Source organism: Oncorhynchus clarkii, chromosome 14 (genome assembly GCF_045791955.1).
Source record: "Oncorhynchus clarkii lewisi isolate Uvic-CL-2024 chromosome 14, UVic_Ocla_1.0, whole genome shotgun sequence".
Classification (NCBI taxonomy): domain Eukaryota; kingdom Metazoa; phylum Chordata; class Actinopteri; order Salmoniformes; family Salmonidae; genus Oncorhynchus; species Oncorhynchus clarkii.
In genome coordinates, this window is record NC_092160.1 from 33,296,132 (window position 1) to 33,309,242 (window position 13,111).

The following is a 13,111-nucleotide window of genomic DNA, read 5'->3' on the forward strand; positions in this document are numbered from 1 at the left end:
CTGTTTATCTATACTTTGTACTTTACTGTCTATTGCTGACTGGAGTTAGCAGTTTTAGCTGAACAGGAGTCTTCTACAGTTGCAGCCTATAGACTAGTGATCCTGGTCTCCATGGAAATCCCAGGAGATTCTCTAAGACTCCTGCAGAGCAGAAAACAGCTCCAAATCCTAATGAGAGGGGGGGGGGGGGGTAATTTTCACCCTCATTACCTGGTCCATTCTCAAGGACTACCCTGGGGAATATACTGGTTAAATTAAGACTTCTAACCACAAATTCCTTTGCTCATAAATCACCTCCTAGAGCTACTGATCAGCACTGTCATGGCTCGCCGCATATTCACTCAAAACACACACACACATACACGTGCAAACACACACAGACGCATACCACACACACACACAGCTCCCTGTATAAGAAGGAGCACACTAACTGAGAGTGTCAGCTTTACACAGATACACACATACTAACTGAGAGGGCCTGTGCATCCCCTCTACAATGCTAGATACAGGCAGGGGACCACAGTGTATTATAAACCAGGGGATGGAGTACAGAGGCCACGGTGCATTATAAACCAGGGGATGGAGTACAGAGGCCACGGTGCATTATAAAACAGGGGGTAGAGTACAGAGGCCACGGTGCATTATAAAACAGGGGGTAGAGTACAGAGGCCACGGTGCATTATAAACCAGGTGGTAGAGTACAGAGGCCACGGTACATTATAAACCAGGGGGTGGAGTACAGAGGCCACGGTGCATTATAAGCCAGGGGGTGGAGTACAGAGGCCACAGTGTATTATAAACCAGGGGATGGAGTACAGAGGCCACGGTGCATTATAAACCAGGGGATGGAGTACAGAGGCCACGGTGCATTATAAAACGGGGTAGAGTACAGAGGCCACGGTGCATTATAAACCAGGTGGTAGAGTACAGAGGCCACGGTGCATTATAAACCAGGGGGTGGAGTACAGAGGCCACGGTGCATTATAAACCAGGTGGTGGAGTACAGAGGCCACGGTGCATTATAAACCAGGGGGTGGAGTACAGAGGCCACGGTGTATTATAAAACAGGGGGTAGAGTACAGAGGCCACGGTGCATTATAAAACGGGGTGGAGTACAGAGGCCACGGTGTATTATAAACCAGGGGATGGAGTACAGACGCCACGGTGCATTATAAACCAGGGGGTAGAGTACAGAGGCCACAGTGTATTATAAACCAGGTGGTGGAGTACAGAGGCCACGGTGCATTATAAACCAGGGGGTGGAGTACAGAGGCCACGGTGTATTATAAAACAGGGGATGGAGTACAGAGGCCACGGTGCATTATAAAACAGGGGGTAGAGTACAGAGGCCACGGTGCATTATAAAACGGGGTGGAGTACAGAGGCCACGGTGTATTATAAACCAGGGGATGGAGTACAGAGGCCACGGTGCATTATAAACCAAATCAAATCAAATCAAATTTTATTTGTCACATACACATGGTTAGCAGATGTTAATGCGAGTGTAGCGAAATGCTTGTGCTTCTAGTTCCGACAATGCAGTAATAACAAGTAATCTAACTAACAATTCCAAAACTACTGTCTTGTACACAGTGTAAGGGGATAAAGAATATGTACATAAGGATATATGAATGAGTGATGGTACAGAGCAGCATAGGCAAGATACAGTAGATGGTATCGAGTACAGTATGTACAAATGAGATGAGTATGTAAACAAAGTGGCATAGTTTAAAGTGGCTAGTGATACATGTATTACACAAGGATACAGTCGATGATATAGAGTACAGTATATACGTATGCATATGAGATGAATAATGTAGGGTAAGTAACATTATATAAGGTAGCATTGTTTAAAGTGGCTAGTGATATATTTACATCATTTCCCATCAATTCCCATTATTAAAGTGGCTGGAGTTGAGTCAGTGTCAGTGTGTTGGCAGCAGCCACTCAGTGTTAGTGGTGGCTGTTTAACAGTCTGATGGCCTTGAGATAGAAGCTGTTTTTCAGTCTCTCGGTCCCAGCTTTGATGCACCTGTACTGACCTCGCCTTCTGGATGATAGCGGGGTGAACAGGCAGTGGCTCGGGTGGTTGATGTCCTTGATGATCTTTATGGCCTTCCTGTGACATCGGGTGGTGTAGGTGTCCTGGAGGGCAGGTAGTTTGCCCCCGGTGATGCGTTGTGCAGACCTCACTACCCTCTGGAGAGCCTTACGGTTGAGGGCGGTGCAGTTGCCATACCAGGCGGTGATACAGCCCGCCAGGATGCTCTCGATTGTGCATCTGTAGAAGTTTGTGAGTGCTTTTGGTGACAAGCCGAATTTCTTCAGCCTCCTGAGGTTGAAGAGGCGCTGCTGCGCCTTCTTCACGATGCTGTCTGTGTGAGTGGACCAATTCAGTTTGTCTGTGATGTGAATGCCGAGGAACTTAAAACTTGCTACCCTCTCCACTACTGTTCCATCGATGTGGATAGGGGGGTGTTCCCTCTGCTGTTTCCTGAAGTCCACAATCATCTCCTTAGTTTTGTTGACGTTGAGTGTGAGGTTATTTTCCTGACACCACACTCCGAGGGCCCTCACCTCCTCCCTGTAGGCCGTCTCGTCGTTGTTGGTAATCAAGCCTACCACTGTTGTGTCGTCCGCAAACTTGATGATTGAGTTGGAGGCGTGCGTGGCCACGCAGTCGTGGGTGAACAGGGAGTACAGGAGAGGGCTCAGAACGCACCCTTGTGGGGCCCCAGTGTTGAGGATCAGCGGGGAGGAGATGTTGTTGCCTACCCTCACCACCTGGGGGCGGCCCGTCAGGAAGTCCAGTACCCAGTTGCACAGGGCGGGGTCGAGACCCAGGGTCTCGAGCTTCATGACGAGCTTGGAGGGTACTATGGTGTTGAATGCCGAGCTGTAGTCGATGAACAGCATTCTCACATAGGTATTCCTCTTGTCCAGATGGGTTAGGGCAGTGTGCAGTGTGGTTGAGATTGCATCGTCTGTGGACCTATTTGGGCGGTAAGCAAATTGGAGTGGGTCTAGGGTGTCAGGTAGGGTGGAGGTGATATGGTCCTTGACTAGTCTCTCAAAGCACTTCATGATGACGGATGTGAGTGCTACGGGGCGGTAGTCGTTTAGCTCAGTTACCTTAGCTTTCTTGGGAACAGGAACAATGGTGGCCCTCTTGAAGCATGTGGGAACAGCAGACTGGTATAGGGATTGATTGAATATGTCCGTAAACACACCGGCCAGCTGGTCTGCGCATGCTCTGAGGGCGCGGCTGGGGATGCCGTCTGGGCCTGCAGCCTTGCGAGGGTTAACACGTTTAAATGTCTTACTCACCTCGGCTGCAGTGAAGGAGAGACCGCATGTTTTCGTTGCAGGCCGTGTCAGGGGCCACCAGGGGGTGGAGTACAGAGGCCACGGTGCATTATAAACCAGGTGGTGGAGTACAGAGGCCACGGTGCATTATAAACCAGGGGATGGAGTACAGAGGCCACAGTGCATTATAAACTACTAAATCACAACTAGACTACTAGACTACTACTAGACCACTAGACCACAACTAGACGAAGAGACTAGTACTAGACTACTATCAGACTAATACTAAATTACTAGACCACAACTAGACTACTACACTACTAGTAGACCACTAAAATGCTACTACTAGACAACAACTAGACTACAACAAGATGACTAGACCACAACTAGACTACTACTAGGCTACTACTAGATTACTAGACCACAACTAGACTACTAGACTACTACTAGACTACTGGGTTACTTCTAGACTACTACTAGACCACTAAAATTCTAATACTAGACTACACCAAAGATACTACTAAACTACTGCTTGACTACTACTAGACTACTACTAGACTACTTCTAGTCTACTAATAGACTACTTCTAGGCTACTACTAGACTAGTACTTGACTAGTACTAGACTACTTCTAGACTAGTACTAGACTACTACTACAGTACTACTAGACCACTAGACTACCACTAGACTACCACTAGACTACCACTAGACTACTAATGGACTACTACTAGACTAGTACTTGACTAGTACTAGACTACTTCTAGACTAGTACTAGACTACTACTATAGTACTACTAGACCACTAGACTACCACTAGACTACTACTAGACTACCACTAGACTACTACTGGACTACTACTAGACTAGTACTTGACTAGTACTATAGTACTACTAGACCACTAGACTACCACTAGACTACCACTAGACTACTACTGGACTACTACTAGACTACTGCCGGTTACAATTTATAGACTTGTTTATGTGCTGCTGTGCAGTTTGTTGCTAACCTTACTTTTCTACCTGCCAACTTTACATTTTGTATTTTTTTATTACCATTTATATTTTTATTTTTTCCCTCGCTCTACTTTTTTCATTCAATTTTTTTCACCCCGGACGCTTTATCTGGACGTGGTTCGTCAGGACCCCCACCAGCCGAAACTAAGTAGTAACATTAACATGATGCCTTCTAATTGCAGTCGCTGTACTCATAATATACAGGAGAACGATCGCCTTATGGCGAGGATAGCTGTGCTACAAGCCCAGCTTCAGACACAATCATTAGGCAAGGGTAATTTCAGTGTAGGAAAGGATGAAACTGCGTCTGTGCCACCAGTAAGTACAGATAGTAGTATAAATCCCCTCGCACAGTCCCCGCAACCGTACAATTTTCTCATGGCTTCTGGAAGGAAATGCTGTAGGAACGCTCAACAGGTGTCTCTCAATCAGCTGACGGAAACTTTCAACCGGTTTTCCCCATTAAGCAGCGAGTCGGAGTCAGAGGCCTAGCCTTCTCTGGTCTCTACTCCTCCCGTTACGATGTCTGAGACGCCGAAGCCTCCCACCATTAGCTCTGACAAATTGAAAACATATTTGTCAGAGCTAATGGTGGGAGGCTTCGGTCCCACTAGGGTGGGACATCTAGGTGATTATATTTCTATGTTGGCCTAGTATGGTTCCTAATCAGAGGCAGCTGTTTATCGTTGTCTCTGATTGGGGATCATATTTAGGCAGCCATTTCCCCTTTGTGCTTTGTGGGATTTTGACTGTGTAGTTGCCTATAAGCACTACAGCAGCTTCACGTTTAGTTTTGCATTTATTGTTTTCTTTGAGTTTCACTTCAAAATAAAGAGGATGAAACCATACCACACTGCATCTTGGTCCACTCATTGTAACGATCGTGACAAAACCCTAGTCATTGGCGACTCCATTAGCCGCAGTATTAGACTTAAAACGAATCATCCAGCGATCATACACTGTTTACCGGGGGGCAGGGCTACCGTCGTTAAGGTTAATCTAAAGATGGTGCTGGCTAAAGCTAAAACTGCCGAGTGTAGAGAGTATAGTGATATTGTTATCCACGTCGTCACCAATGATGTTAGGATGAAACAGTCAGAGGTTACCATGCCCAACATAGCTTCAGCGTGTAAATCAGCTAGAAAGATGTGTCGGCATCGAGTAATTGTCTCTGGACCCCTGCCAGTTAGGGGGAGTGATGAGCTCTACAGCAGAGTTTCACAACTCAATCGCTGGTTGAAAACTGTTTTCTGCCCCTCCCAAAAGATAGAATTTGTAGATAATTGGTCCTCTTTCTGGGACTCACCCACAAACAGAACCAAGCCTGGCCTGTTGAGGAGTGACGGACTCCATCCTAGCAGGAGGGGTGATTTAATCTTATCTACGATCATAGACAGGGCTCTAACTCCCCTAGCTCCACAATAAGATAGGGTGCAGGCCAGGCAGCAGGCTGTTAGCCAGCCTGATAGCTCAGTGGAGTCTGGCACTAGCACAGTCAGTGTAGTCAGCTAAGCTATCCCCATTGAGACCGTGTCTGTGCCTCGACCAAGGTTGGGCAAAACTAAACATGGCAGTATTCGATTTAGCAATCTCACTGGAATAAAGACCTCCTCCATTCCTGCCATTATTGAAAGAGATTGTTATACCTCACATCTCAAAATAGGGCTACTTAATGTTAGATCCCTCACTTCCAACGCAGTTATAGTCAATTAACTAATCACTGATCATATCTTGATGTGATTGGCCTGACTGAAACATGGCTTAAGCCTGATGCATTTACTGTGTTAAAGGAGGGCTCACCTCCTGGTTACACTAGTGACCATATCCCCCACGCATCCCGCAAAGGCTGAGGTGTTGCTAACATTTACGATAGCAAATTTCAATTTACAAAAAACCCCGAAGTTTTGGTTTTGAGCTTCTATTCATGAAATCTATGCAACCTACTCAATCACTTTGTATAGCTACTGTTTACAGTCCTCCTGGGCCATATACAGCGTTCCTCACTCAGTTCCCTGAATTCCTATTGGACCTTGTAGTCATGACAGATAATATTCAAATTGTAACTTTAATATTCACATGGAAAAGTCCACAGACCCACTCCAAAAGTCTTTCGGAGCCATCATCGATTCAGTGCGTTTTGTTCAACATGTCTCCGGACCTACTCACTGCCACAGTCATACTCTGGACCTAGTTTTGTCCCTTGGAATAAATGTTGTGGATCTTAATGTTTTCCCTCATAATCCTGAACTATCAGACCACCATTTTATTACGTTTGCAATCGCAAGAAATTATCTGCTCAGACCCCAGCCAAGGATCATCAAAAGTTGTGCTATAAATTCTTGGACAACCCAAAGATTCCTAGATGCCCTTCCAGACTCCCTCCGCCTACCCAAGGACGTCGGAGTTCAAAAATCAGTTAACCACCTAACTGAGGAACTTAATATAACCTCGCGCAATACCCCAGATGCAGTCGCACCCCTAAAAACAAAAAACATTTGTCAGAAGAAACTAGCTCCCTGGTCTACAGAAAATACCTGAGCTCTGAAGCAAACTTCCAGACGATTGGAACGGAAATGGCGCCACACCAAACTGGAAGTCTTCCGACTAGCTTGGAAAGACAGTACCGTGCAGTATTGAAGAGCCCTCACTGCTGCTCGAACATCCTATTTTTCCAATTTAATTGAGGAAAATAAGAACATCCTACATTTTTTTTGATACTGTCGCAAAGCTAACTAAAAAGCACTATTCCCCAAGAGATGATGGCTTTCACTTCAGCAGTGATAAATTCATGAACTTTGATGAAAAGATCATGATCATTATAAAGCAAATTACGGACTCCTCCTTAAATCTGCGAATTCCTCCAAAGCTCAGTTGTCCTGAGTCTGCACAACTCTGCCAGGATCTAGGATCAAGGGAGACACTCAAGTTTTTTAGTACTATATCTCTTGACACAATGATGCAAATCATCATGGCCTCTAAACCTTCAAGCTGCATACTGGACCCTATTCCAACTAAATTACTGAATAAGCTGTTTCCTGTGCTTGGCCCTCCTATGTTGAGCATAATAAACAGCTCTCTATCCACCGGATGTGTACCAAACTCACTAAAAGTGGCAGTAATAAAGCCTCTCTTGAAAAAGCCAAACCTTGACCAGAAAATACAGTGCCTTGCGAAAGTATTCGGCCCCCTTGAACTTTGCGACCTTTTGCCACATTTCAGGCTTCAAACATAAAGATATAAAACTGTATTTTTTTGTGAAGAATCAACAACAAGTGGGACACAATCATGAAGTGGAACGACATTTATTGGATATTTCAAACTTTTTTAACAAATCAAAAACTGAAAAATTGTGCGTGCAAAATTATTCAGCCCCTTTACTTTCAGTGCAGCAAACTCTCTCCAGAAGTTCAGTGAGGATCTCTGAATGATCCAATGTTGACCTAAATGACTAATGATGATAAATACAATCCACCTGTGTGTAATCAAGTCTCCGTATAAATGCACCTGCACTGTGATAGTCTCAGAGGTCCGTTAAAAGCGCAGAGAGCATCATGAAGAACAAGGAACACACCAGGCAGGTCCGAGATACTGTTGTGAAGAAGTTTAAAGCCGGATTTGGATACAAAAAGATTTCCCAAGCTTTAAACATCCCAAGGAGCACTGTGCAAGCTATAATATTGAAATGGAAGGAGTATCAGACCACTGCAAATCTACCAAGACCTGGCCGTCCCTCTAAACTTTCAGCTCATACAAGGAGAAGACTGATCAGAGATGCAGCCAAGAGGCCCATGATCACTCTGGATGAACTGCAGAGATCTACAGCTGAGGTGGGAGACTCTGTCCATAGGACAACAATCAGTCGTATATTGCACAAATCTGGCCTTTATGGAAGAGTGGCAAGAAGAAAGCCATTTCTTAAAGATATCCATAAAAAGTGTCGTTTAAAGTTTGCCACAAGCCACCTGGGAGACACACCAAACATGTGGAAGAAGGTGCTCTGGTCAGATGAAACCTAAATTGAACTTTTTGGCAACAATGCAAAACGTTATGTTTGGCGTAAAAGCAACACAGCTGAACACACCATCCCCACTGTCAAACATGGTGGTGGCAGCATCATGGTTTGGGCCTGCTTTTCTTCAGCAGGGACAGGGAAGATGGTTAAAATTGATGGGAAGATGGATGGAGCCAAATACAGGACCATTCTGGAAGAAAACCTGATGGAGTCTGCAAAAGACCTGAGACTGGGATGGAGATTTGTCTTCCAACAAGACAATGATCCAAAACATAAAGCAAAATCTACAATGGAATGGTTCAAAAATAAACATATCCAGGTGTTAGAATGGCCAAGTCAAAGTCCAGACCTGAATCCAATCGAGAATCTGTGGAAAGAACTGAAAACTGCTGTTCACAAATGCTCTCCATCCAACCTCACTGAGCTCGAGCTGTTTTGCAAGGAGGAATGGGAAAAAAATTCAGTCTCTCGATGTGCAAAACTGATAGAGACATACCCCAAGCGACTTACAGCTGTAATCACAGCAAAAGGTGGCGCTACAAAGTATTAACTTAAGGGGGCTGAATAATTTTGCACGCCCAATTTTTCAGTTTTTGATTTGTTAAAAAAGTTTGAAATATCCAATAAATGTTGTTCCACTTCATGATTGTGTCCCACTTGTTGTTGATTCTTCACAAAAAAATACAGTTTTATATCTTTATGTTTGAAGCCTGAAATGTGGCAAAAGGTCGCAAAGTTCAAGGGGTCGAATACTTTCGCAAGGCACTGTATAAAAAACTATCGGCCTATATCGAATCTCCCATTCCTCTCAAAAAAAAATGAAAAGGCTGTTGCGTAGCAACTCACTGCCTTCCTGATGATAAACAATGTATACAAAGCGCTTCAGTCTGGTTTTAGACCCCATCATAGCACTGAGACTGCACTTGTGAAGCTGGTAAATGACCTTTTAATGGCGTCAGACCGAGGCTCTGCATCTGTTCTCGTGCTCCTAGACCTTAATGCTGCTTTTGATACCATCGATCACCACATTGTTTTGGAGAGATTGGAAACCCAAATTGGTCTACACGGACAAGCTCTGGCCTGGTTTAGATCTTATCTGTCGGAATGATTTCAGTTTCTGTCTCTGTGGATGGTTTGTGGTTTGGATGGTCCGACAAATCAACTGTAAATTTCGGTGTTCCTCAAGGTTCCGTTCTTGGACCACTATTGTTTTCACTATATATTTTACCTCTTGGTGAAGTCATTCGGGAAACATAATGTTAACTTACTACTAGACTACTACTAGACCGCTTGTCTACTACTTGGCTACTACTTGGCTACTACTAGACTACTACTAGGCTACTACATCTAGTCTACTACTAGACTATTACTAGGATACTACATCTAGACTACTACTAGACTACTACTAGGATACTACATCTGGACTACATCTAGACTACTACTAGACTACTACTAGGATACTACATCTAGACTACTACTAGACTACTACTAGACAACTACTAGGATACTACTAGGCTACCACCTTGCTACTACTGGGCTACTACTGGACTACTACTAGACTACTACTAGACTTCTTCTAGAGTACTACTAGACTACTATGCATGTTTTGGGGTATCTTTTGTGCATACAAAATGTTAATAAAGACTACTACTAGACTACTACCAGGCTACTACATCTAGACTACTTCTAGACTACTACTAGGATACTACTAGACTACTACTAGGCTACTACTAGACTACTACTAGGCTACTACTAGGCTACTACTGGGCTACTACTAGACTACTACTAGACTACTACTAGGCTACTACATCTAGACTACTACTAAACTACTACTAGGATACTACTAGACTACCACCTTGCTACTACTCGGCTACTACTAGACTACTACTAGGCTACTACCAGGCTACTAGTAGACTACTACTAGACTACTACTAGGCTATCACTAGACTATTACTAGACTACCACCTTGCTACTACTAGGCTACTACTAGACTACTTCTAGACTACTATTAAACTACTAATAGACTACAACTAGACTACTACTGGACTACTACTAGACTACTTCTAGACTACTACTAGACTACTACGCATGTTTTGGGGTATCTTTTGTGCATACAAAACATTTATAAAGACTACTACTAGACTACTACTAGGCTACTACTAGGCTGCTTCTAGACTACTACTAGACTACTTCTAGACTACTTCTAGACTACTACTAGACTACTACTAGGCTATTAATAGACTATTACTAGACTACCCCCTTGCTACTACTAGGCTACTACTAGACTACTACTAGACTACTACGCATGTTTTGGGGTATCTTTTGTGCATACAAAACGTTTATAAAGACTACTACTAGGCTACTACATCTAGACTACTACTAGACTACTACTAGACTACTACGCATGTTTTGGGGTATCTTTTGTGCATACAAAACGTTTATAAAGACTACTACTAGACTACTACTAGGCTACTAAATCTAGACTACTACTAGACTACTACTACACTACTACGCATGTTTTGGGGTATCTTTTGTGCATACAACATTTTTAGAAAGGCCCCCTGGGCTGTTGATTTAATCTGTGTATCTCTCTGCCAGCTTCACATATGGTACCTTATTGGTCTAAAGTAGTGCACTATATAAGGAGCCCTAGTGTTCATATAGCTAACTATCTCCCCACAGCTTCCTCCCTAGAGGAGAAAAGATCCTCCGTATCCCATCTGTCAGTCCCATCATCACTGCTCATTTTAATTGGGACTTTTTCTGTCAAAACTAATAAAGTGATATTAACAGGAAAATGTTTCTGAGGCAGAGGAGTGGTTTGTGTCCCAAATGGCTCCCTGCCCCCTATTGCTACTATTGGCCATGGGCCCTTTTAGGGTAGCACACTATGTAGGGAATAGGGAGCCATTTGAGACTCAAGGAAAGTCATCCTCTGTGTGAAATATTTATTTTCTGTGTGTGATGCACCACCCTATAGACCCTGGAACCATCTCAGATTAAATGATGGAACACATAAACAACATATACACACACACACACACACACACACACACACACACTGTAAAGACATACACACCGTATACACACATCAGTCATCTACAATTTGATGATTGAGCACCTAAACATGTCAATCCCAAATGGCACCCTATTCCCTATATAGTGCACTACTTTTGACAAGAGCCCATAGGGGATAGTGTTCCATTTGGGAAGCAGCCCTTGTTCTATTTCTGTCCATCTGCTGCAGGCTACAGGGCTGCTCCTCACCTTGCAGTCAAGGATTTTTTTTACAGACCAAGTACTTACTGTACATAACTCCTCATTTGATCCACCCGTAGAGTCTGTAGTGAGTAGTCAACAGTTGTGTTGGGTCGTTCCACCTTTTCGGTGACTTTTGGTCTAAAATGTCACCAAATTGTAACAGTCTGTCGTTCAGTTTCATACAAAGCCTCGAGGATTTTTGACCACTCAGACCCAGTAGATAGTAGATACCAGGCCAGTATGACCCCCCCAGACCCAGTAGATGATAGATACAAGGCCAGTATGACCCCACCAGACCCAGTAGATAATAGATACCAGGCCAGTATGACCCCCCCAGACCCAGTAGATAATAGATACCAGGCCAGTATGACCCCCCCAGACCCAGTAGATAATAGATACCAGGCCAGTATGACCCCCCCAGACCCAGTAGATAATAGATACCAGAACAGTATGACCCCCCCCAGACCCAGTAGATAATAGATACCAGGCCAGTATGACCCCCCCCCCCCCCCCCCCCCCCCCCAGACCCAGTAGATGATAGATACCAGGCCAGTATGACCCCCACACACCCAGTAGATAATAGATACCAGGCCAGTATGACCCCCCAGACCCAGTAGATAATAGATACCAGGCCAGTATGACCCCCCCAGACCCAGTAGATAATAGATACCAGGCCGGTATGACCCCCCCCCAGACCCAGTAGATGATAGATACCAGGCCAGTATGACCCCCCCAGACCCAGTAGATAATAGATACCAGGCCAGTATGACCCCCCAGTATATAGTAGATACCAGGCCAGTATGACCCCCCCACACCCAGTAGATGATAGATACCAGGCCAGTATGACCCCCCCAGACCCAGTAGGTAATAGACACCAGGCCAGTATGACCCCCCCACACCCAGTAGGTAATAGATACCAGGCCAGTATGACCCACCCAGACCCAGTAGATAATAGATACCAGGCCAGTATGACCCCCCCAGACCCAGTAGGTAATAGATACCAGCCATCGTAGTGGCATAACAATCCAACACGTCTTTGTGATTGAGCCTTTAATGTACCTTTGCATCCTTGAGGAGCCTTGAGGAGGCTGCCAGGAGCTCCAGGCAGGCGTCCAGTCTATAGACCAGGGTTAGGCCCCAAATGGCATTCTATTACCTATTTAGTGCACTACTCTAAAAGAGTTAGGTCCAGAGTTCCACTGTATTGATCTATACTGGTAATAGACCCTGTAGGAGAGGAGAGGAGAGGAGAGGAGAGGAGAGGAGAGGAGAGGAGAGGAGAGGAGGGGAGGGGAGTGGAGGGGAGTGGAGGAGAGGGTAGGAGAGGAGAGGAGGGGAGGAGTGGAGAGGAGAGGAGAGGAGGCCAGGGGGTTTGTGCGATAGGCCAGTGGGCCCGTCAGGGGCCATCAGGGACCATTATCATCATCCAGGGAAATGGTGCGACCAAAGGCCATGTCTTTGATGCTGGGAGCCGGGATATATTTGATATGCAACATCAGAAGCATCGATTTGTCATCACGG